Source organism: Phyllobates terribilis, unplaced genomic scaffold, assembly GCF_046119375.1.
Source record: "Phyllobates terribilis strain yellow unplaced genomic scaffold, ASM4611937v1 Scaffold_79__1_contigs__length_6888602, whole genome shotgun sequence".
Classification (NCBI taxonomy): Eukaryota; Metazoa; Chordata; class Amphibia; order Anura; family Dendrobatidae; genus Phyllobates; species Phyllobates terribilis.
Window position 1 is genome coordinate 5,208,620 of NW_027362839.1, and position 27,647 is coordinate 5,236,266.

Below are 27,647 nucleotides of genomic sequence, written 5' to 3' on the forward strand. Positions count from 1 at the left end.
GACCTAAAACGGGAAAGATTTATTCTGATTTCATGTCAGATATTGAGAAACACATGCATATGTGTCTTTTTATATAGTGTATGGAAACTTCAGGGTGGTGAGCCCGGGTGGTGAGCATTTTTATTGGTATATCGCCTCCCATGCTGGTATGTGCTGCCCCCCTCCTTGTATTTGTGATTCCCCCATCCTGTACCCACCATCCAATCCTGGTATGCGTGGTACCCCTCACCCCCAATCCTGGTATGCGTGGCACCCCTCACCCCCAATCCTGGTATGCGTGGCACCCTCACCCCCAATCCTGGTATGCTTGGCACCCCTCACCCCCAATCCTGGTATGCGTGGCACCCCTCACCCCCAATCCTGGTATGCGTGGCACCCTATCCCTCACTCCCAATCCCGGTATGCGTGGCACCCCTCACACCTATCCTGGTGTGTATGGTATCCCTCATCCTGGTATGCATGGCACCCTATCCCTCACTCCCAATCCCGGTATGCGTGGCTCCCCTCATCCCGGTATGCGTGGCACCCCTCACCCCCAATCCCGGTATGCGTGGCAACCCTCACTCCCAATCCCAGTATGCGTAGCACCCCTCATCCTTATCCTGGTGTGTATGGTATCCCTCATCCTAGTATGCATGGTACCCCATCCCTCTTCCCTATCCTGGTGTGTATGGTATCCTTCAACCTGGTATGCTTGGCACCCCATCCCTCATTCCCAATCCCGGTATGCGTGGCACCCCTCATCCCCAATCCCGGTATGCCTGGCACCCCTCATCCCTATCCTGGTATGTAATGGCACTCCTCATCACTATCCTGGTGTCTATTGTATCCCTCATCCTGGTATGCATGGTACCCCATCTCTCATCCCGGTATGCATGGCACTCCATCCCTCATCCCCAATCCCGGTATGCGTGGCACACCTCATCCCCAATCCCGGTATGCGTGGCACCCCTCATCCCCAATCCCGGTATGCGTGGCACCCTTCATCCCCAATCCTGGCATGCGTGGCAACCCTCATCCCCAATCCCGTCATGCGTGGCACCCCTCATCCCCAATCCCGTCATGCGTGGCACCCCTCATCCCCAATCCCGGCATGCGTGGCACCCCTCACCCCCAATCCCGGTATGCGTGGCACCCCTCATCCCCAATCCCGGTATGCGTGGCACCCCTCATCCCCAATCCCGGTATGCCTGGCACCCCTCACCCTCAATCCTGGTATGCATGGTCCCCTCAACCCCCAATCCTGGTATGTGTGTTACCCCTCACCCCCCAATCCTGGTAAGCGTGGTACCCCTCACCCCCCAATCCTGGTAAGCGTGGTACCCCTCACCCCCCAATCCTGGTATGCGTGGTACCCCTCACCCCCCAATCCTGGTATGCGTGGTACCCCTCACCCCCCAATCCTGGTATGCGTGGTACCCCTCACCCCCCAATCCTGGTATGCGTGGTAGCCCTCACCCCCAATCCTGGTATGTGTGGTACCCCTCACCCCCCAATCCTGGTATGTGTGGTACCCCTCATCCCCAATCCTGGTATGCGTGGCACTCCTCACCCCCAATCCCGGTATGCGTGGCACCCCTCACCCCAAATCCCGTTATGCGTGGCACCCCTCATCCCGGTATGCGTGGCACCCCTCATCCCTATCCTGGTATGTATGGCACCCCTCATCACTATCTTTGTGTGTATGGTATCCCTCATCCTGGTATGCATGGTACCCCATCCCTCATCCCGGTATGCATGGCATTCCATCCCTCATCCCCAATCCCGGTATGCATGGCATTCCATCCCTCATCCCCAATCCCGGTATGCGTGGCACCCCTCATCCCCAATCCCGGCATGCGTGGCACCCCTCATCCCCAATCCGGGCATGCGTGGCACCCCTCATCCCCAATCCCGTCATGCGTGGCACCCCTCATCCCCAATCCCGGCATGCGTGGCACCCCTCATCCCCAATCCTGGCATGCGTGGCACCCCTCATCCCCAATCCTTGTGAGTGTGGCACCCCTCATCCCCAATCCCGGTGTGCGTGGCACCCCTCACCCTCAATCCTGGTATGCATGGTCCCCTCACCCCCCAATCCTGGTATGCGTGTTACCCCTCACCCCCAATCCTGGTATGCGTGGTACCCCTCACCCCCCAATCCTGTTATGCTTGGTACCCCTCACCCCCCAATCCTGGTATGCGTGGTACCCCTCACCCCCCAATCCTGGTATGCGTGGTACCCCTCACCCCCCAATCCTGTTATGTGTGGTACCCCTCACCCCCTAATCTTGGTATGTGTGGCACCCCTCACCCCCCAATCCTGGTATGTGTGGCACCCCTCACCCCCCCAATCCTGGTATGTGTGGCACCCCTCTCCGCTCAATCCTGGTATGTGTGGCACCCCTCACCGCCCAATCCTGGTATGTTTGATACCCCTCACCCCCCAATCCTGGTATGCGTGGTACCCCTCACCCCCCAATCCTGGTATGCGTGGTACCCCTCACCGCCCATCCTGGTATGCGTGGTAGCCCTCACCCCCAATCCTTGTATGTGTGGTACCCCTCACCCCCCAATCCTGGTATGTGTGGTACCCCTCACCCCCCAATCCTGATATGTGTGGTACCCCTCACCCCCCAATCCTGGTATGCGTGGTACTCCTCACCCCCAATCCTGGTATGTGTGGTACCCCTCACCCCCAAATCCTGATATATGCATGGTCACCTCACCCCACAATCCTGTTATGTGTGGCCTCCTCATCCCTTTCACACTGTACACACATACAAAAAAAACAAAACAATTATACTCACCTTTCTTCTCTGTACTCCAGCGCTGCTGCGTCCTCTTCTGCTGGAGGCCGGGGGAGGAGTGCGGCGCCGGAGCACCGCGCTGTCCGGTGCCATTTTGCTGAAGACACGCTGTAAATGTGTCTTCAGTAAAATGGCGCCGGATAGCGCAATGCGCACGCGCCGGTCCGACGCCTTCACTCCGCCCCCGGTCTCCAGCGGAGAGAGGCGCCGCGGCAACGCTCCTCCCGGTCAGGTAAGTATCTAAGTATGACGCCGGAGATCGCGGTATGCGTTCAGTGTCTACGCATGCCGCGAACTCCGGCGCCATACACCTCCTCTTACCTGTAACGGCTGGATGCGTGCTTCTCTCTGGAGCCAGACTGCGCGTCACGCATGCGCAGTCTATCGAGGCTTCAGACAGAGACACGCATCCCGCCTTATATTATAGATATATGTATATATATAAAATATATATATATATACAGTACAGACCAAAAGTTTGGACACACCTTCTAATTTAAAGATTTTTCTGTATTTTCATGACTATGAAAATTGTACATTCACACTGAAGGCATCAAGACTATGAATTAACACATGTGGAATTATATACTTAACAAAAAAGTGTGAAACAACTGAAAATATGTCTTATATTCTAGGTTCTTCAAGGTAGCCACCTTTTGTTTTGATGACTGCTTTGCGCACACTTGGCATTCTCTTGATGAGCTTCAAGAGATAGTCATCGGAAATGGTCTTCTAACAATCTTGAAGGAGTTCCCAGAGATGCTTAGCACTTGTTGGCCCTTTTGCCTTCACTCTGCTGTCCAGCTCACCCCAAACCATCTCGATTGGGTTCTGGTCTGGTGACTGTGGAGGCCAGGTCATCTGGCGTAGCACCCCATCACTCTCCTTCTTGGTCAAATAGCCCTTACACAGCCTGGAGGTGTGTTTGGGGTCATTGTCCTGTTGAAAAATAAATGATGGTCCAACTAAACGCAAACCGGATGGAATAGCATGCCGCTGCAAGATGCTGTGGTACCCATGCTGGTTCAGTATGCCTTCAATTTTGAATAAATCCCCAACAGTGTCACCAGTAAAGCACCCCCACACCATCACACTTCCTCTTCCATGCTTCACGGTGGGAACCAGGCATGTAGAGTCCATCCGTTCACCTTTTCTGCGTCGCCCAAAGACACTGTGGTTGGAACCAAAGATCTCAAATTTGGACTCATCAGACCAAAGCAGATTTCCACTGGTCTAATGTTTATTCCTTGTGTTCTTTAGCCCAAACAAGTCTCTTCTGCTTGTTGCCTGTCCTTAGCAGTGGTTTCCTAGAAGCTATTTTACCATGAAGGCCTGCTGCACAAAGTCTCTTAACAGTTGTTGAAGAGATGTGTCTGCTGCTAGAACTCTGTGTGGCATTGACCTGGTCTCTAATCTGAGCTGCTGTTAACCTGCGATTTCTGAGGCTGGTGACTCGGATAAACTTATCCTCAGAAGCAGGGGTGACTCTTGGTCTTCCTTTCCTGGGGCGGTCCTCATGTGAGACAGTTTCTTTGTAGCGCTTGATGATTTTTGCAACTTCACTTGGGGACACTTTCAAAGTTTTCCCAATTTTTCGCACTGGCTGACCTTCATTTCTTAAAGTAATGATGACCACTCGTTTTTCTTTACTTAGAATTTGTATTATGGCAAGAAAAAAGCAGCTAACGGTCTATTCAGTAGGATTATCAGCTGTGTTTCCTCCAGACTTATGCACAACACAACTGATGGTCCCAACCCTATTTGTAAGGCAAGAAATCCCACTTATTAAACCTGACAGGGCACACCTGTGAAGTGAAAACCATTTCCGGTGACTACCTCTTGAAGCTCATCAAGAGAATGCCAAGAGTGTGCAAAGCAGTCATCAAAGCAAAAGGTGGCTACTTTGAAGAACCTAGAATATAAGACATATTTTCAGTTGTTTCACACTTTTTTTGTTAAGTATATAATTCCACATGTGTTAATTCATAGTTTTGATGCCTTCAGTGTGAATGTACAATTTTCATAGTCATGAAAATGCAGAAAAATCTTTAAATGAGAAGGTGTGTCCAAACTTTTGGTCTGTACTGTATATATATAATTTTGCATGTGAGCTTCCCTATCATAATGTTTTTAAATAGCAGACCATATTACGATATCATTGTGATACAAATGTTTCTGTTGCGATCCTCAGCTCTAATTGAGAACACAATCTGCGTGGGCCTGGGCCGAGTGGGGGCATCTGACCAACATTTAGCGGCAGGCCACGCGACTGCTATGGGGCCCGTGAGCCGGGGCTGCCCCATAGCAGTCGCCCCCCTCCTGCACCCCCCACTCCACTGCTTGATTGCCTCCGTCGCCCGCCAGTACTGTCTTCAGGCATGACTGTGTGCAGTGCGCTGTGTGGCTGTGTCTTGTAGTAATGACACGGCAGAGGCGACGCTACACCTTTAATTGTGCTTGTGTCGCCCCTGCTGTCATTACTAGCAGACCAGCCGCGCAGCACACTGCACGCGGCCATGCCTGAAAACAGAGCTGGTGGGCGATGGCGGCATTCAAGCAGCGGAGCTGGGGTGCAGGTGGGGGGACCCGATGAAGGGAGGCCCTGAGGGGGGCCCCGATGAAGGGAGGCCTCGAGGGGGGCCCCGATGAAGGGAGGCCTTGAGGGGGGCCCTGATGAATGCGGGCCCCGATGAAGGGAGGCCTCGAGAGGGGCCCTAATGAAGGGGGGCCCCGATGAAGGGAGGCCCTGAGAGGGGCCCCGATGAAGGGGGGCCCCAATGAAGGGAGGCCCTGAGGGGTGCCCTGATGAAGCGCCAGTAATTAAGCAGCGCTGGCAGAGCGGGGGAGCAGGAGGGGGGTCCTGATGAAGTGCTGGCTATCAAACACCGCCGGAGGTTCTCCCTGTGGAGATGCTTGGGGAGCAGTCCAGGCCCCGACGGCGAGTGGGCTCCTCTGATGGTCTAGGGCCTGTGATGGCCATCAGACAAGCCGGTGGCCCTGCCCAGTTGGACTGGACACAGGACAAGGGGCAGGTGAGTGAGGCTTGTCGCCAGATACCCCAATCCCCATATTAACCCCTTAACGCCCAATGACAGACACTGCACGGCATGAGCAGGTGTATGTTAACGCTCCTTGCCGTGCAGTGTCCGTCATGGCTTTAAACTTACTGTGTGTAGACACGCAGTGACAGTTAAGTAGTTAAGTACCGACAGCTGTCTGTGACAGCTGAGTGGCACGAGAAGGGGTGCAGGGATCCATGCTGTTGGTCCCCGCACCCAGATCGCTGAGATCGGTCAGTCAATTTGACTGACCGATCTCGGTATGATCGCCCAGGAGTGGCTGTAATATCAGCCCCTCCTGCATGTTCAGTGCCAAAGCTCAGCACTGCTGGTGGCTGAGCTCCGCCACTAAACAGCCAGGAGCAGTGTCAGCGCCGCCCCTGGCTGTTAACTCCCTGAATGCTGCGATTGAGCGCGATCGCCGTGTTCAGGAGGCAGGCAGAGGGACGGCAGTTCCCTCTGCCTTCAGATCGGCGCCCCTGCGATGTAATCGCGGGGCTCAATCGTTGCCATGGTGACCCGGGTCACCAAGCTACAGAAAGCTGCTGAAACCATGTTCACAGCATGGTCTCAGGAGCTTTCACTACAGGTATAATATACTGCAATGCATTATACCTGTGATCATAGGCGGATTATAATGAGGGCAATCTGGGCTACCGCCCAGGGCTCCGGGGGCCCCGGGACCCCGAGGGGTCTATGGCCAGATTGCCCTCATTATAATATGTGCGGTGTCGCGGCACATACCGGCAGTCATAGGTGGGGGGCCCCCGGATCGCTCCCCCAGCAGCGGCGCACGGCCACTGCTTCTTCTTCGGCCGGGCCAGCACTGCACCTGTTAACTTCCCCGTGTTTTCCCGGCCACGTCACAGCTAGGAGACACGGCCCTGTGTGCGGCCGTGTCTGCTAGTGTGAAGTCACGCAGTGCGCGCCCTGCACTGCTACTTACCACCGGAGAGGAGCTGGACGACAGGAGCCGGGGGATGGTGAGTGTGTGTGTGTGTGAGTGTGCAGATATGTGTTTATGCGTGTATGTATATGTCTGTATATGTTTGTGTGACTGCGTGCGGCCTCCCGCTGTCTCTGGGGGGGAGCGCCGTGCGGCCTCCCGCTGTGTATAGATGGCGCCATGCGGCCTCCCGCTGTGTATAGATGGCGCCGTGCGGCCTCCCGCTGTGTATAGATGGCTACCTGCGGCCTCCTGCTGTATATAGATGGCTACGTGCGGCCTACTGCTGTGTATAGATGGCTACGTGTGGCCCCCTGCTGTGTATAGATGGCTACGAGCGGCCTCCTGCTGTGTATAGATGGCTACTTGCGGCCTCCTGCTGTGTATAGATGGCTACCTGCGGCCTCCCACTGTGTATAGATGGCTACCTGCGGCCTCCCGCTGTGTATAGATGGCTTAGTGCGGCCTCCTGCTGTGTATAGATGGCACCGTGCGACCTCCCGCTGTGTATAGATGGCACCGTGCAGCCTCTCGCTGTGTATAGATGGCACCGTGCGGCCTCTCGCTGTGTATAGATGGCACTGTGCGGCCTCCCGCTGTGTATAGATGGCACAGTCCGGCCTCCTGCTGTGTATAGATGGCACCGTGTGGCCTCCTGATGTGTATAGGAGGATTGTGGCAGCTCATATTGTGTGTAGGGTCTCATACTGTATATAGGGGATGTCAGCATACTTAATTGTGCTCAATATTAAGTCACACAATTAATGTAGAAAAAAATATTATAATTAATATATTAATATTGTGCCAAATTAATTTCACGTGAACTATCACATGATCTATCACAGGGGATCATGTGACATGTCACGTGATACATCAGGTGTGTGTGGGGGGCGCCACGCCTTCTAAACTGCCCGGGGCCCTTGCTACTCTTAATCCACCCCTGCCTGTGATCAAAGAGAAAAAAGTGAAAGTCCCATAAAGGGACTAAGTAAAAAGTTTTAAAAAATTGTAAAAAAAAATATTCCAAAATAATAATAATAAAAATATTCACTAAGAAATACACATTTTTATGTAAAAAAAATAAATATATATAACTCCTATATAAAGTAAAGTATAGGCTATAGGAGGCAGAGAGTGCAGTATAAGTCATATATGGGGTCACCGCCTATATGATCTATATATCGCACTCTCTGCCTCCTATATGAAATATAGATCACACTCTCGGCCTCTTATAAGACATATATAGTCTATAAAGGGTCTTTAACACATCTGTGTTTCTAGTTCATGTGGTGACAGTTTCCACACGTACCGGAGACACATACACACGTAGACACATTCAAATGAATGGGTCTGTGCACATGTCAGTGTTTCCACGGACTGTGTGTCCGTGGGCAAAAGACGCTGACATGTCAGTTTTTTTATACACTGCACGGGCCGAAAAACGTCCCACACACGTGCACACTGATGACACACAGATGACATGCGTGTGTTATCCGTGTGACACATACCGGCGCCTGTGAATCAGCGGTACAGTTCATGCTGTTCCCAGGTGCTTAAGGAATCACTCATCTTTGTCCCCTGCCGGCACTGCCATCAGCGCTAGCAAGGGACAATGTTGAGAGTAGTAGGTTCACCTCCTGATGTCGCCAAAACCTGTAAATATAAGAAAATAAAAACATATTCACCTGGCTTGAGGCGACCACACATGCTGAGGAGAATGACTCCCTGCAGCGAGCGGGCCCCTACGCTGACCTCACTGAGTGACAGGGCATCGCTCACTGAGCTCAGCACAGGTCGGGGGCCCGCTCACTGCAACAAGTCATTCTCCTCCGCTCCTCAGCGTGTGTGGTCACTTCAAGCCAGGTGAGTATAATGTTTTTTTTATTTTAGTATTATATTTACAGGTTTTGGAGACATTTGGAGGTTAATACTATGAAGAGTGATTCCTTCAGCACCCGGTGCCTGGGAACAGCACAAACTGTACCGCTGATTCCCAGGCGCCGGTATGGTATGTGTGATCCTGATGCAGCACACGTATGCCACACAGACACGGATATCTCCGGTACTGGTTTTCCAGTACCGGAAATATCCGGGTGTGTGAAAGAGCCCTATGCCATATAGGAGGCCGAGAGTCTGCATGTCACATAGGAGACCAAGAGTGCGGTATACAATATATATGGGGCCTATATGACATAATAGACCACACTCTCTACCTCCTATATGAAATATAGATCACACTCTTGGCCTCTTATGACATATACAGTGTATATGTCATATAGGAGGCTGAGAGTGCGGGTCTATATGACGTATACAACACACTCAGCCTCATATATAAAGTATATATTATAGGAGACCGAAAGTGCGGTTTGTATGTCGTATAGGAGGCCGAGAGTGCGATATATGTCACGTGTGGGGCCTATATGATGATAGAAGTGAAGTATGCCGGCACCAGTTCCCAAATCTTGCCTGTTTAGTCAAAAAAACCTCTATGACGGGTTTTTTAGCCCTTGGCTATCCCCATCAGGAGGTGCAATGTCTAAATAAGCAGTGTTAATCAAATGTCCAAGGAAGTATGAAAAAGACAGCACTCACCAATGGATGCCAAAAAAGATCCTTTTATTTCAGATCCAGCATACAGACGTTGCAGATTGGTGAGTGCTATCTTTTTCATACCTCCTATATGATGTATAGATCGCACTTTCTACCTCATGACAAACAGACCGCACTCTCTTCCTTCTATATGACATATACAACGCATTTAGCCTCCTATATTTCATTGCAGCTATTTGGTAAATTCTAAAAAGTAATTTTTTTTTCTCATTAAAGTACACTCTGCGCCCCATCTTGACTGAAAAAAAACAGAAATGTAAAAATTTTTGCTAATTTATTAAAAAAGAAAAACTGAAATATCACATGGTCATAAGTATTCAGACCCTTTGCTCAGACACTCATATTTAAGTCACATGCTGTCCATTTCCTTGTGATCCTCCTTGAGATGGTTCTACTCCTTCATTGGAGTCCAGCTGTGTTTAATTAAACTGATAGGACTTGATTTGGAAAGGCACACACCTGTCTATATAAGACCTCACAACTCACAGTGCATGTCAGACCAAATGAGAATCTTGAGCTCAAAGGAACTGCCCAAGGAGCTCAGAGACAGAATTGTGGCAAGGCACAGATCTGGCCAAGGTTACAAAAGAACCTAGAATATAAGACATATTTTCAGTTGTTTCACACTTTTTGTTAAGTATATAATTCCACATGTGTTAATTCATAGTTTTGATGCCTTCAGTGTGAATGTACAATTTTCATAGTCAAGTTGTGTCACCCTGGCCTGGATGCTGTGTCTGAGAGCAGGGGGGAGGTTCTCTAGTCAGGGGAACATTAGCATGCAGTACCTCCTGTCTCAGGCCAGTAGGGGGAGCAGGCTGCCCCTATAAAAGCTGGTGCTGGGGGCAGGGTTAGAGAGAACTGGACGACCTGTCTCAGCACTGAGAAGTGTCCAGAGCAGAGAGGGACAGTCGTATTGCACCCTAAGAGGAAGTGTGGCAGAAGGAGAGCCACAAGCCAGAGACAAGAGGCGAAGCAAGCCTGTCTTGGCAGATAAAGGACTTTATTTACCAGACTTTGGTGTCTGAGGCTGGGAGGATTCCACATCCTACAGCAGATAACCAGTCCGCAGGGGACTGTATGTTCCTTGGCCTAAGAAACCTGGAGGATCTGCCACAACAGAAGGGACCAGTAAAGCCGTACCAGGCCGGGAGCAGAAAGGAACCCACGTCGCAGGCCATACAGGCGAGAGTACACGGAAAGCTCGGAAACGTGGGCTGTTACCCTATAAGGAGATAGCCAGAAGGAGCACAGAAAGCACGGTAGGCCTACACCCTCACCCTCACCCTGACCAGGGCCAATTTCCCCATTGCTCTCAGACATCCAGGTCCCCTCCTAGCCGGGACTGTTTATGGGTCTGTTTACCTGTTTTAGTTAAGGCCCTGGACTGCAACCTGTTGTCTGTGTGCTCCTTCACGCCTCCAGCACTACCGGTACTGGGACTCTCACCACCATCACTCCCACCATCCATTATACTGCCCTGGGGCCGCACTCTTCCCATGGGGAGTCACACTACCCTAGCTGCACACCTCATCAGCCCCAGCGGTCTGCATGCAGCGGTGGTTCCTAATAACCGCAATCCACGGGTGGCGTAGTCGGACATAATCATCAGCGCATAACAGACTACCACTGGCCTGACCACCCTGAGCCACGGAACCGGGTTGCCACTACTACTTCCATCGTTCCCCTACTGCCCGGATCCGAGTGCCCCACGGCCCAGGGGGCGAGTCAGCTTTGGCGTAGTCGGCAGGATTGCAACCAACCCGCCACAAACGGGTATTGCGTGCCTGAAAAAGACTTTGCACTTACCTGAAAAGATGTTTCCTGCCGTCCGGAGCCGTTTCCCGCCATTTCCAGCCGTCTCCCGCCATCTTCCATCGGTTCCCGCCATCTTCAGCTGTTTTCCCGCCATCCGAAGTCGTTTTCCCGCCGTCGGACCCCATCTTCAGGACGCCGCGCGGGAAGAAGAGGGGCGTGGACGCCGAAAGCACGCGAGACCTGAAGCTCCGCCCCACGCACCGACGCTGCGCAAGGTCCTGGAAGGGAGAGAGAGCGACGCTGACGTCACCAGGACGCGACGCAAGGTCCTCGTCCAGAGCAGCAGCAGCGGAGCCGCGGCCTACAGAAGAGGATCGTCGGAAGGTAGGCCACGCTTAACTAGTGGGGAGGAAGATGTCGGATACAGAGGCGCCCACTACCACCAATGCAGCTGCAGCAGCGGTGATGCCATTTTCCCTGCCCTACATCCCTGGAGCGGCCTGGCTGCCCAAGTACTCAGGGGAGCCCCATGCCCTAACTGACTTTAAGGAAAGGCTGTACAGTTTGTTCCAAGTCTACCCCCTGACAGAGGAACAGAAGGTCAGCATATTAACAGGGCAGTTAACTGGCGCAGCCCAAAGGGAGGTAAAATCATGGCCCACTGAGGAGAAAAGGACCGTGAAGGGTATTCTGGCCCGGCTGCGGGGTACCTTTGACACACGTACCTCCGCTGAAATTAAAATGAGGTTCTATGGATGTAAGCAGCGGGCACAGGACAGCATCAGAGACTATGCCCTAAATTTGCAGGAAGCCTTGAGGGCCATCCAACAAGCTGACCCTGGCAGTGTGCAGGAAACGGATAAGCTACTAACAGAACAGTTTATAGAAGGTCTGCTTTCTAGCGCCCACAGGACCCAGCTGTGCCTCATGTTCTTTCAGAACCCTGATCTGACCTTTGCCCAATTCAAGGACAGGGCCATAAGGGTGCTCCGTGAATCCGCAACAAGTGGTGCTATAAACCCCCGGCGCCCTGCTCTCACCTACCACCAGGATGCGGCGCCCTCCTCTATGGACTCCGTGGGGGCTGATGCACAGGCCCTGAACCAAGCCCCGTCGAAAGATTTGCACCACCAAGTCCAGGAGCTGACCAGGAGCGTCGCAGCGTTGACCAGGACCGTCCAGACGTTACAAGTGGACCCGTCAAGACCCATCGAGCTGGCTTCAAGTCCGGAGGATGTCCCGTGGTGTCGACAGAGGAGGATCCCGTCGTTCCGAGGGAGGCCCACCGACCGCTACGCAGAGGATGGACAGCCCATTTGCCGTCGATGCAACCAGCCCGGACACATTTCCAGGTACTGTAATTTAAACGGGTCCAACCTGGGGCAGAGGGCCAGCCCCCAGGCATAAGATCACCAGACCCTTATAATTGGCGTGATAAGTGCGTTGGGGGGCGCCCGGTTTTACCCGTGGTGCTGGACGGTATCCCCATGAGCGCCTTGCTGGATACTGGGTCGCAAGTAACCACTATCCCTTATGTACTTTTTAAGCAGTATTGGACTGATGCTGATATCACACGGTATCCAGACAGTAACTTGAGCATCATCGCCAGTAATGGCTTACCCGTGCAGCAGATGGGGTTCAAGGAGATGACCATTAAGATTGGTAAAGTTGAACTGCCGGCACAGGGAGTAATTGTTGTGGACATTGACCGTCATGAAAGTCACCCTAAAATAACTGTGGGTACTAACGTGATTGAAAATTGTCTTTCAGAGATCATTTTAATTCTACAACAGGTGGCGGTGAATGCTAGTTCCAGCCAACAGAGAGTCCTCAACAAGGAGATAAAAGCCCTGATGAGACCGCAGCAGGTAGAACTGTCTGGTGGTGAGATCGGTAGTGTAAGACTGAGTGACCCATTCCCCATTTCCATGCCTCCCAAAAGTGAAATGATGATCTGGTGTCGGACTGCAATCGGGTTGAGAGGTAGAGACTACCAAGCCATGGTAGAACCCGTGTACTCAGACAGCAGGCCCACCATTTTGACAGCCCGGGGGGTGGTTGATATCCGTCATGGGAGGGTGCCCGTTCCCATCCTCAACATTGGGGAGAGGGAAGTACACTTACCCAGGTACGCTACACTCGCCAAACTGTTTGTTGTCGAACACAAAGCTATCAGGGCCGTGGAACCCTTGCCTCCATCTCAACAGGCGGAGGGTAATGGCTCCCAGAAACAAAAGGAGGACTGGTGCCAGAAACTCCATGTGGGTGCTGACTCCACTCCCCTGCACCAAAAACAAGGAGTCTACCGGGTGGTACAGGAGTACGAGAGAGTCTTTAGTAAGCACCCACTAGACTTCGGCAGAGTAAAGGGGATAGAACACCACATCCCCACAGGGAGCCACCCACCGATAAAAGAAAGACACAGACCTGTACCCCCTGCACATTATCAGAATGCAAAGGGCATGCTAAGAGAAATGAAAGAAGCCGGGGTCATTAGAGATAGCTGTAGCCCCTGGGCAGCCCCCTTGGTTCTCGTGAAAAAGAAAGACGGCACCATGAGAATGTGCGTAGACTATAGACAAATCAACCGTATCACCCATAAAGACGCATACCCGCTGCCTAGAATAGAGGAGTCTTTAGCCGCACTAAAATCAGCTAACTTCTTTTCTACTTTGGACCTTACTAGCGGGTACTGGCAGGTTCCTGTGGCAGAGGCTGACAAGGAGAAGACCGCCTTCACCACCCCGATGGGACTGAGCGAGTTCAACTGTATGCCTTTCGGGCTCTGCAACGCACCAGGGACCTTCCAGCGATTGATGGAATGCTGTCTAGGGCACCGAAACTTCGAGACAGTCCTCCTTTATCTGGACGACGTGATCGTCTATTCGAAAACCTACGAGGACCATCTAAAGCACCTGGCTGAGGTGTTCGAAGCCCTGGCAGGCTATGGTCTGAAGGTGAAACCATCGAAGTGTCACCTGCTGAAACCAAAGGTCCAGTACCTAGGGCACGTGGTAAGCGCGGAAGGAGTGGCCCCCGACCCTGACAAGGTCACGGCAATCAAGAACTGGCCAAGCCCCTCGAACATCAAATAGGTGAGACAGTTTCTCGGATTGGTAGGCTACTACCGAAGGTTCATCCCCGGGTTCACTAGGATGGCAGCTCCTATGCAGGACCTCCTAATCGGACAGTCTAAGTCTAGGAGCCAAAAGCCGCCCTTCAAGTGGGATAAACCGGAAGAGGAGTCCTTCTGCCAGTTGAAGATGGCCCTCACGGGGGATGAGATCCTGGCCTACCCTGATTATGGTCAGCTTTTTATTCTCCACACGGATGCCAGTAATGTGTGACTGGGAGCAGTACTGTCCCAAAACCAACAGGGCAGAGAAAGGGTGATCGCGTACGCCAGCCGGAAGCTGAGGCCCACCGAGAGGAAGCCGGAGAATTGCAGCTCCTTCAAGCTAGAATTCTTGGCGGTGGTGTGGGCCGTGACAGAACGCTTCAAGCATTACCTGGCCTCCGCAAAGTTCACCGTGTACACGGACAACAACCCGTTGACACACCTGGACAATGCAAGACTGGGTGCCCTAGAACAGCGGTGGATGGCCCGTCTCTCCAACTATGACTTCGTGATCAAGTACCGGGCCGGCAAAACCAATGCCAACGCTGACGCCCTATCGAGGATGCCTCACTTACTTGAAGGTGACGAAGACCCAGAAGAGCTGGAGGAGGTAGAACTCCCCGTGTTTCACCGGTACTTAGCCGCTCAATACTCCCACCGCGTGAAGGAGGAGGATCTAACAACCGTGATGATCAATCCCGTACCTCACCACAGCTGGGCCGATACCCAAGATAGTGACCCTGCCATCCGCCTGGTGAAAGATCTGCTGACCCAGGAGGACGCCCGCATGGATCCGGATGCTCCAGAGGAAGCCAAGCAGCTGTGGAAGGAGAAGAGCAAGCTGTTCCTCTACGAAGGCAAGCTGTGCAGAAGGATTGTCAACCACCGGACGCACGAGCTGACCTGGCAAGTCGTGGTCCCAAGGCGGGATGCAGCTATGGTCCTGGGGGCTTACCATGACAGAGCAGGGCACTTTGGTTGGAAGAAACTGGAGTTCCTGCTAAGAGGAAGATTCTTTTGGGTCGGCATGAGAGGGGCTGTAGAAAAGTGATGCAGAGACTGTGGCCCTTGTCACCTAAGGAGGAAGGACCGTGCCAGCCAGAAGACACCCTTGAGGCCCATCGTCACCACGCAGCCTCTTGAGCTGGTAGCTCTGGACCACGTCAAATTGGCTCCAAGCCGGTCAGGATACATCTAAGCCCTGACAATCGTGGACCACTATTCCCGTTTTCTAGTGGTGGTCCCGGTAAAGGACTTGACAGCCCAAACAGCGGCCAGAGCCTTCCAGCAATACTTCTGCCGTCCACACGGGTATCCGGAACAAGCCCTGACAAACCTGGGTCCAGCGTTTGAGGCTGAAATCTTCCAAGAGTTCTGCATCCTCTATGGCTGTAAGAAGATTCGGACAACGCCTTACCATCCACAAACCAACGGGATGTGTGAGAAAATGAACAATATAGTCATTGATCTCCTGAAGACATTGCCCCTGGAGGAACGCAGCCTGTGGCCAGAAGAACTGCCGGACCTGATAGACTTATACAATCATATCCCGGTGAATGCTTCCAACTGCACCCCGGCTTACCTGATGCGAGCCAGACCAGGTAAGCTGCCCGTAGACCTGGAGATGGGAGTCCTGACGCCTGAGGACACCTCCCCGGATGCGGACTGGGATACGGAAAGGCAACTGCAGTACAAGAAGGTACAGGAGAGTGTGGAGAGGAGCCTGGCCAAGGTGAGAGAACGGCAAGAAAAACTCTTCAACCAACACGCCCCTGCTGGTCCCCTGGAACCTGGTGAGCAGGTCCTGAAGCGGAAGAGAAGGCTACATAAGTTGGACGACCAGTGGAAAAGGGAACCCTACACCGTACTTCAGTCTGATCACGACAACCCGAAGGTGTGCGTGATCACCAAGGATGGAGGAGAAACCACTAGTACCGTCTCCAGAGACCACCTCAAAAGGTGCCCCGAGCAACTCCGTAGTGCAGAAGAGGATCAGAGTGACCTTGAACCCGCAGAGGACAAGGAAGAAATGATCAGCACCGTTCTCGGAGAGTTCCCTCAGTCCTGGACTCGAATAAATGATGCCATAGTGGTACCCGTCCTGCATTTCCTGCAACCGACTGCGCAACAACCTGCACCAGAGCCGGAAGGTGAAGAGGAGCAAGCGATTCCAGAGGCAGAAGAGCCTGTCTCAGCCGCCCAGGAGAGTCAACCCTCTGCTGACAGTGAGCCTGCCATGCCTGCGGTAAGCCAAAGAACCCGCAGACAGCTGCCTGCCCTACCTGTACACCCAGCTGGTAGCTGTACCCCTAACGCTAGTGGGGAAAGCCAAGTCGGTCCACCACCAGACAGTGGGTTAAGGAGACCAACCAGGAGCACAAAGGGGCAGATACCCGCTCGCTGGAAAATATAGAGCGCGCTAAAATTGTAAATAACCCTGTTGCCAAATGTTGAATTGTTTGCCAAGTTACATGCTTGTTTGGTAATTCTGTGTTTCAGTTTCTTGCAGCTACCATAAGGACTCAAAGGTTATGGACTTTTTATAACCGGAATCTTGTATGGACTGCGTTCGGAGCCTAACCAAGGAATGAACTAAGACTGTGAAGGACTTGGGGTAGGACAGACCCCCACCCGGTTAAGGCTCCCCGTTGTATTGGTGATATGGACACCCGGTCACAGACCACACTGTGACCTTAAGAACTCAATCTGTGCGTCACTTTCCTGATAATGTTTTATGGTCATGCATATTGTCTTTGTTTATTGTTTAGTCCCAGAGTACTAAATTTCACTAGGGGGAATGTGTCACCCTGGCCTGGATGCCACAAAATGTAATAAAGCTGTGTCTGAGAGCAGGGGGGAGGTTCTCTAGTCAGGGGAACATTAGCATGCAGTACCTCCTGTCTCAGGCCAGTAGGGGGAGCAGGCTGCCCCTATAAAAGCTGGTGCTGGGGGCAGGGTCAGAGAGAACTGGACGGACCTGTCTCAGCACTGAGAAGTGTCCAGAGCAGAGAGGGACAGTCGTATTGCACCCTAAGAGGAAGTGTGGCAGAAGGAGAGCCACAAGCCAGAGACAAGAGGCGAAGTGAGCCTGTCTTGGCAGATAAAGGACTTAATTTACCAGATTTTGGTGTCTGAGGCTGGGAGGATTCCACATCCTACAGCAGATAACCAGTCCGCAGGGGACTGTATGTTCCTTGGCCTAAGAAACCTGGGGGCTCTGCCACAACAGAAGGGACCAGTAAAGCCGTACCAGGCCGGGAGCAGAAAGGAACCCACGTCGCAGGCCATACAGGCGAGAGTACACGGAAAGCTCGGAAACGTGGGCTGTTACCCTATAAGGAGGAGATAGCCAGAAGGAGCACAGAAAGCACGGTAGGCCTACACCCTCACCCTGACCAGGGCCAATTTCCCCATTGCTCTCAGACATCCAGGTCCCCTCCTAGCTGGGACTGTTTATGGGTCAGTTTACCTGTTTTAGTAAAGGCCCTGGACTGCAACCTGTTGTCTGTGTGCTCCTTCACGCCTCCAGCACTACCGGTACTGGGACTCTCACCACCATCACTCCCACCATCCATTATACTGCCCTGGGGCCGCACTCTTCCCGTGGGGAGTCACACTACCCTAGCTGCACACCTCATCAGCCCCAGCGGTCTGCATGCAGCGGAGGTTCCTAATAACTGCAATCCACGGGTGGCTTAGTCGGACATAATCATCAGCGCATAACAGACTACCACTGGCCTGACCACCCTGAGCCACGGAACCGGGTTGCCACTACTACTCCCATCGTTCCCCTACTGCCCGGATCCGAGTGCCCCACGGCCCAGGGGGCGAGTCAAAGTAAATACAGAAAAATCTTTAAATGAGATTATTATATATATATATATATATGTATATATTGCAGAGTACCACTTCTGTCCTGTATACTGGGCGTAATTCTCTGTATGTATTATTCTGTATATACAGTATATACACTGGATAGAACCAATTCTCCTGTCCTGTATACTGGGTGTAATTCTCTGTGTATGTATTATTCTGTATATACAGTATATACACTGGATAGAACCAATTCTCCTGTTCTGTATACTGGGCGTAATTCTCTGTATGTATTATTCTGTATATACAGTATATACACTGGATAGAACCAATTCTCCTGTCCTGTATACTGGGTGTAATTCTCTGTGTATGTATTATTCTGTATATACAGTATATACACTGGATAGAACCAATTCTCCTGTCCTGTATACTGGGTGTAATTCTCAGTATCTGTATATACACACTGCACTGCTAAAATAAAATGTATAATAATAATAATTTGAGTGGTTTACCCTCTGATACGTACCACTCCCAGCATGCACTATCAGATTTAACCCTTCAGGGCCTGCTGGGAGTTGTAGTTTGTTACAGCAGTGATGATGCGGGGACAGGTATTGCATTTGAACCCACAGCATCAAGTCATTCACACTTTAAAGAGAACCTGTCGCGTCCTACCTGCCCTCTACACTGCCCCCATAGCGTTGGTAGTGGTGCAATGTGCATCACTAACAAGCTGTTTTCATGAAAATCAAAGCAGCTAGAATGAATTTATAATGTTTAATATACTTATATCCTACCTGCCTTTTCAGTCATAGGGACGTGCTTGTCATATTCAGTCAAGGGTGGGCGCAGCATTCACTCACTGCTGGCGCCGTCCATGTATTTGAATCCTGTTCCCAACAAGTGGTAATATTGTGGGGCGCACTTGTAGATGTCCGGCCGCCTGCGCAGTGAGGCTGTGATTACCAGATTCACTGCGTATGCGCCGGGAACATAGCGCGTCATAGTGCATGCGCAGTGAAGCTGTGTAGTCCTCAGCTGCACTGCGCATGCGCTATGACGCTCTATACCCCGCGCATGCGCAGTGAAGCTGTGTAGTCCTCAGCTGCACTGCGCATGCGCTATGACGCTCTATACCCCGCGCATGCGCAGTGAAGCTGTGTAGTCCTCAGCTGCACTGCGCATGCGCTATGACGCTCTATACCCCGCGCATGCGCAGTGAGGCTGTATGATTATGACTTTTTCTTCACTTTGAAAATTGTTTAAGTTGGCTGAGGGACTGGGTGGTTTACCTAGGACAAGGAATGGCCATGTGTAAGAAAAACCGCTACTGATTGTAAATGACAGATTCTGTTAACTACAATAAATAAGTTGGTTAACAAGAAACACTTTGATATAGTGCACTACACAATACAGTTCTCTTTTACACACTGTATAGTTTGCTAAAAGGCACATGTTTTAGTGGGAGAGGCCAAAAAATGAACGAGTAATACAACCGTTTATGGTAGCTGTAGTGTGGGCCACTAGAGTCAATTCTCCTGGTGGGCCCTAGGCACCCCAGTCCAACCCTGCTTTGTACTGTGCCTCAAAAGTAGTTCCCAATTACATGTAGGGTATTGGCGTACTCAGGAGAAATTGCCCAACAAAATGAGAGGTTAATTTTCTTCTGTTACTCTTGTGAAAATAAAAAATTTGGGGCTGAAAGAAAATTTTTGTGGAAAAAAATAGATTTTTTTATTTTCATAGCTCTACGTTACAAACGTTTGTGAAGCACCTGGGGTTCAAAGTGCTCACCACACATCTAGATAAGTTTATTGAGGGGTCTAGTTTCCAAAATGGTGTCACTTGTGGGGGTTTCCACTGTTTAGGCGCATCAGGGGCTCTCCAAATGTGACATGGCGTCCGCTAATTATTCCAGCAAATTTTGAATTCAAAAAGTCAAATGGCGCTTCGTCCCTTCCGAGCCCTGCCATGTGCCCAAACAGTGGTCTTACAGCACATATTGGGTATTGGCATGCTCAGGAAAAATTGCACAATACATTTTGGGGTCAATTTTTATCTGTTACCCTTGTAAAAATAAAAAAAAGAGTCTAAATTACATTTGTTGTGAAAAAAAGATAAATGTTAATTTTTTTTCTTCCTCATTGCTTCAGTTCCTGTGAAGCACCTGAAGGGTTAATAAAGTTCTTGAATGTGGTTTTGAGCACCTTGAGGGGTGCAGTTTTTAGAATGGTGTCACTTTTGAGTATTTTCTGTCATAAAGGCCCCTCAAAGTCACTTGAAATGTGATGTGGTCCCTAAAAAAAAATGATTTTGTAAATTTTGTTGGAAAAATGAGAAATCGCTGGTCAACTTTTAACCTTTGTAACTTTCTAACAAAAAAAATTTTGTTTCCAAAATGCTGATGTAAAGTAGACATATGGGAAATATTAGTTATTAACTATTTTGTGTTACATATCTATCTGACTTAAAGGCATAACAATTCTAAGTTTGAAAATTGCGAAATTTTCAACATTTTCGCCAAATTTCCATTTTTTTCACAAATAAACGCAAGTCATATCGCATAAATTGTACCACTATCATGAAGTAAAATATGTCACAAAAAAACTATTTCAGAATCAGTGCGATCAGTTGAAGCGTTCCAGAGTTATTACCTCATAAAGTGACAGTGGTCATATTTAAAAAAATAATGCCCGGTCATTAACCTACAAAGTGGCTCAGTCCTTAAGGGGTTAAATATATTTCTAATGTGTCTTGTATGTATGACTGTGTATATATATTTATGTCTGTTTTATGTGTTTTTAAGAATGTGTTTAAATATGTAAGTATGTCTGTATGTGTACGTATCTGTGTATGTGCGTGTCTGCGTAATGTATGTGTGCATATCTGTGTACCATGTGTGTGTGTGTATGTCTGTGTACCGTGTGCGTGCATGTCTGCGTACCGTGTGCGTGCATGTCTGCGTACCGTGTGTGTGCATGTCTGCGTACCGTGTGCGTGCATGTCTGTGTACTGTGTGTGTGCATGTCTGCGTACTGTGTGCGTGCATGTCTGTGTACTGTGTGTGTGCATGTCTGCGTACCGTGTGCGTGCATGTCTGCGTACCGTGTGCGTGCATGTCTGCGTACCGTGTGCGTGCATGTCTGTGTACTGTGTGTGTGCATGTCTGAGTACTGTGTGCATGCATGTCTGTGTACTGTGTGTGTGCATGTCTGCGTACTGTGTGCATGCATGTCTGCGTACTGAGTGTGTGTGTTCATATCTGCGTACTGTGTATGTATGTCTGCATACTGTGTGTGCATCTGCGTACTGTGTGTGCGCGCATGTCTGCGTACTATGTGTGTGTGCATCTGTGTACTGTGTGTGCGCATGTCTGCGTACTGAGTGTGTGTGTGCATATCTGCGTACTATGTATGTATGTCTGCATACTGTGTGTGCGTGCATGTCTGCATACTATGTGTGTGTGAGCATCTGTGTACTGTGTGTGCGCATGTCTGTGTACTGTGTGTGTGAGCATCTGTGTACTGTGTGCGCACATGTCTGCGTACTGTGTGTGTGTGAGCATCTGTGTACTGTGTGTGTGCATGTCTGGGTACTGTGTGTGTGTGCATGTCTGTGTACTGTGTGTGTGCATGTCTGTGTACTGTGTGTGTTTGCATGTCTGTGTACTGTGTGTGTGCATGTCTGTGTACTGTGTGTGTGCATGTCTGGGTACTGTGTGTGTGTGCATGTCTGTGTACTGTGTGTGTGCATGTCTGCCTACTGTGTGTGTGTGAGCATGTCTGGGTACTGTGTGTGTGTGTGTGCATGTCTGTGTACTGTGTGTGTGCATGTCTGCGTACTGTGTGTGTGTGAGCATGTCTGGGTACTGTGTGTGTGCATGTCTGTGTACTGTGTACTGTGTGTGTGCGTGCGTGTCTGTGTACTGTGTGTGTGTGTGTGTTTGCATATGTGAAGGATGAGGGAGCAGGCTGGGCCCTGTGTTGTATACCTATATTTCTCTGCAGTATCTCTGCATCATGAATTGTGGTATGTGTTAAAGGGGCCACTGAGAGTCTTTCGCCCGGGGCCCACGAAACCCTGGAGCCGGCAATGATGGAGGAGGGAGCATCATGTGACACCCCCCTTTCCTATCATTACGCCTTTGCGTCTGACGCAGCAGCATGATGACGCGCCATGCTGTGTCAGACAGTGGAGCTGGCAGCTCCTGAGTTGCTGAGAGAGACGCGGTGCAGAGACTGAAGCAGCCAAGAATGAGGAGGGGTAAGTATGTATTTATTTATTCATTTTTAAATCAGTGTATACTGATAATACTGGAGGACTGGGGCTGCATTTTACCCTATGGTGGAGGGGGAGCTGCGTTTTACCCTCTGGGGGGCTGTATTATACTTCTTACAGGACCATGGGGTGCACTATACTGTGTTGAGGACAATGGGGAGTGCATTATACTACGCGGAGAACCATGGGGAGTTCATTATACTGCATGTAGGACCATGGACAGTGCATTATACTGTGTAGAGGACTATGGGGAGTTCATTATACTGTGTGGCGGACCATAGGGAGTGCATTATACTTGGTGAAAGACCATGGGGAGTGCATTATACTGCGTGGAGGACCATGGGGAGTGCATTATACTGCGTGGAGGACCATGGGTAGTTCATTATACTGCGTGGAGGACCATGGGGACTGCATTATACTGCGTGGAGGACCATAGGGAGTGCATTATACTGCGTGGAGGACCATGGGGAGTTCATTATACTGCGTGGAGGACCATAGGGAGTGCATTATGCTGCGTGGAGGACCATAGGGAGTGCATTATACTGCGTGGAGGACCATGGGGAGTTCATTATACTGCGTGGAAGACCATGGGGACTGCATTATACTGTGTGGAGGACCATAGGGAGTGCATTATACTGTGTTGAGGACCATGGGGAGTGCATTATACTGTGTTGAGGACCATGGCGAGTGCATTATACTGTGTGGGGGACCATGGCGAGTGCATTATATTGTGTGGAGGACCATGGCGAGTGCATTATACTGTGTGGAGAACCATGGGAAGTGTCTTATACTGTGTGGAGGACAATGGGGAGAGCATTATACTGAGTGGAGGACCATTGTTAGTGCATTATACTGTGTGGAGGACTATGGCGAGTGCATTATACTGTGTGGAGGAAGATGGTGAATGCATTATACTGTCGAGGACCATGGGGAGTGCATTATACTGCGTGGAGGACCATGGGAAGCATATTATACTGTGTGGAGGACCATAGGGAGTGCATTATACTGCGTGAAAGACCATGGGGAGTTCATTATACTGCATGTAGGACCATGGACAGTGCATTATACTGTGTAGAGGACTATGGGGAGTTCATTATACTGTGTGGAGGACCATAGGGAGTGCATTATACTTGGTGAAAGACCATGGGGAGTGCATTATACTGCGTGGAGGACCATGGGGAGTGCATGATACTGCGTGGAGGACCATGGGGAGTTCATTATACTGCGTGGAGGACCATGGGGACTGCATTATACTGCATGGAGGACCATAGGGAGTGCATTGTACTGCGTGGAGGACCATGGGGAGTTCATTATACTGCGTGGAGGACCATAGGGAGTGCATTATGCTGCGTGGAGGACCATAGGGAGTGCATTATACTGCGTGGAGGACCATGGGGAGTTCATTATACTGCGTGGAAGACCATGGGGACTGCATTATACTGTGTGGAGGACCATAGGGAGTGCATTATACTGTGTTGAGGACCATGGGGAGTGCATTATACTGCGTGGAGGACCATGGGGAGTGCATTATACTGTGTGGAGGACCATGGGGAGTTCATTATACTGCGTGGAGGACCATGGGGACTGCATTATACTGCGTGGAGGACCATGGGGAGTTCATTATACTGCGTGGAAGACCATGGGGACTGCATTATACTGTGTGGAGGACCATAGGGAGTGCATTATACTGTGTTGAGGACCATGGGGAGTGCATTATACTGCGTGGAGGACCATGGGGAGTGCATTATACTGCGTGGAGGACCATGGGGAGTTCATTATACTGCGTGGAGGACCATGGGGACTGCATTATACTGCGTGGAGGACCATGGGGAGTGCATTATACTGCATGGAGGACCATAGGGAGTGCATTGTACTGCGTGGAGGACCATGGGGAGTTCATTATACTGCGTGGAGGACCATAGGGAGTGCATTATGCTGCGTGGAGGACCATAGGGAGTGCATTATACTGCGTGGAGGACCATGGGGAGTTCATTATACTGCGTGGAAGACCATGGGGACTGCATTATACTGTGTGGAGGACCATAGGGAGTGCATTATACTGTGTTGAGGACCATGGGGAGTGCATTATACTGCGTGGAGGACCATGGGGAGTGCATTATACTGCGTGGAGGACCATGGGGAGTTCATTATACTGCGTGGAGGACCATGGGGACTGCATTATACTGCATGGAGGACCATGGGGAGTGCATTATTCTGCGTGGAGGACCATGGGGAGTTCATTATACTGCGTGGAGGACCATAGGGAGTGCATTATGCTGCGTGGAGGACCATAGGGAGTGCATTATACTACGTGGAGGACCATGGGGAGTTCATTATACTGCGTGGAAGACCATGGGGACTGCATTATACTGTGTGGAGGACCATAGGGAGTGCATTATACTGTGTTGAGGACCATGGGGAGTGCATTATACTGTGTTGAGGACCATGGCGAATGCATTATACTGTGTGGGGGACCATGGCGAGTGCATTATATTGTGTGGAGGACCATGGCGAGTGCATTATACTGTGTGGAGAACCATGGGAAGTGTCTTATACTGTGTGGAGGACCATGGGGAGAGCATTATACTGAGTGGAGGACCATTGTTAGTGCATTATACTGTGTGGAGGACTATGGCGAGTGCATTATACTGTGTGGAGGAAGATGGTGAATGCATTATACTGTCGAGGACCATGGGGAGTGCATTATACTGTGTGGAGGACCATGGGAAGCATATTATACTGTGTGGAGGACCATAGGGAGTGCATTATACTGCGTGGAGGACCATAAGGAGTGCATTATTCTGAGTGGAGGACCATATGGAGTGCATTATACTGCGTGGAGGACCATAGGGAGTGCATTATACTGCGTGCAGGACCATGGAGAGCGTATTATACTGTGTGAAGTACCCTAGGGAGTGCATTATACTGCTTGGAAGACCATAGGGAGTGCATTATACTGCGTGGAGGTCCATGGGGACTGCATTATACTGTGTGGAGGACCATAGGGAGTGTATTATACTGCGTGGAGGACCATGGGGAGTGTATTATACTGTGTGCAGGACCATAGCGAGTGCATTATACTGTGTGGAGGACCATGACGAGTGCATTATACTGTGTGCAGGACCATGGCGAGTGCATTATACTGTGTGCAGGACCATGGCGAGTGCATTATACTGTGTGGAGGACCATGACGAATGCATTATACTGTGTGCATTACCATGGCGAGTGCATTATACTGTGTGAAGGACCATGACGAGTGCATTATACTGTGTGGAGGACCATGGCGAGTGAATTATACTCTGTGAAGGACCATGGTGAATGCATTATACTGTGGAGGACCATGATGAATGTGTTATACTGTGGAGGATCATGGGGAGTGCATTATACTCTGTGGAGTGTGGAGAGGTGTGGGGCCATATACTGTATGCTAGGCCCACTATACTGCATGGAGGGCTGTGTGGGGATCACAGGTGTGGGGATCATAAAGTGTTGGGGTCACCATACTTTGCCCTGGGAGTTGAGGTGGGGTACAGTAGGGTCATCATACTGCACATGTGGAGGAATTCACCATGGGGATATCATACTGTGTTTGGGGGAAACTTTTGTTGGCATCATATTTATGGGGCAATGAAAAAGGAATCTAGCACTTCAGCAGGAGGAAAATTACTATGTAAAGGTTGGAAAGTTGTGAGATCTGCTCTTCTATGACCCCAAGAATTTTTTATATTTTTGTTTTGGGAAGGGGGCGGGGGGACAATTAGAACTTCTGCTATGGGGACCCATGAATCTTATGTATGCCCCTTGGTGCGGGCACTCTGCAGCAACTCAGCACTGTTGACTTTGGAGGTCCTCTTCATTCCCTGGTGATCAGTGGCTGCATGCATCCCCTAGAACTGGATATGCTAAGATTGTTTGCTGTGGAGCCCTCTAGTTTCGATCAGATAAATGTGGAGGACAGCTCAACATATCTGTCATCATAGACAATCTGTGCCGAATCCGCACCCCTCACTGCTGAGCAGCTACCCTGTCTAGGTGGCAGCACACAGTGCTTTGTGTGTGTCCCATTGTGTCACTAGTGATATAGCAGTATACTAGGGATGCACCAACTCCACATTTTTATTAATATTACTCCAGATATGGACGAAACCCTCCAAGATGCAGGCTTTATTATACTACAGAATTTTGGTGCATCCATAATATATGCTCAAGCACTTTAATAGAAACCTGTTCCAATTATCCAAATAAGCGGTAGGAGGCGCTGGTAGGCTGATCACTGATAAGCAGCGAATCAAGGGACACAAACCACAATGTGTCAATGGGGTAGTACCAATACAAATAGGGGTATAATTCGCGCTTGGGTAGTGGGTAGAGGGAAAATGGGGAGTTACCAACGTGGAGGCGTAACTAAGGACTAGTAGTAGATTGGATAAAATAAATTAAGCTTTATTTGAAAAAATAGATAAAACCAGTTAAAAGTGATAAAAGTAATAAAATCTCTGATCAGAGGTCAGTATATCTAGAGAATAGGAGTAACGTATTATTTTGATAGAAGATGGTCCTTAATGTGGTCCAGAGGTGTAAGAACCTGTGGAAAAAGGGGTAAGGGAGGTTAGTTTAGTGGGATATTGGATAAGGTCAGGATGAGATAATTGGTGACCAATGTACCTGTAGTAGGGTCCTTGTTCTTATTGGTGAATAAGTATCAGGGACTATCTGTTAGGTAGGTGCTCTTATTCCATGGTGGGAGAATCTACAGGACAAATTAAGAGGTATAAAGGATAAATTAAGGTAGAGAGATGCGTAAAGTAAGTAAATTCTCTGTACCTACTGTAATCCGGGCGGATATTAGTTTCGGGTAAGAAGAGGTCCAGAGGCCTAGGCTTCCTGGAAACCTGGTGTCCTGGGTTGTCTTTTTAGTCTACCTGCAGTGAAGGTAGAGGGTGGGCAGAAAACGATCTTTGCCCTAGTAGGGGCTATAAATAAGTAGTGGATATTTACCTGTGTGGAGGAAGATGGTGAATGCATTATACTGTCGAGGACCATGGGGAGTGCATTATACTGCGTGGAGGACCATGGGAAGCATATTATACCTGGTGTCCTGGTTTTCCTGCAGAAAGCAGCTCACTAGCGCTAAGAGACCGCTGCATCCTGTGTGTCACGTGCCAGCGCGTCACACTAGTCTCGCGTGCTTTCTGCAGGAAGCGCGCGCTCTCCCTATCCGAGATCACGCGAGGAGCGGAAGTCTCCGGCCGGGACTCCGCTCTCGCTCCGGATAC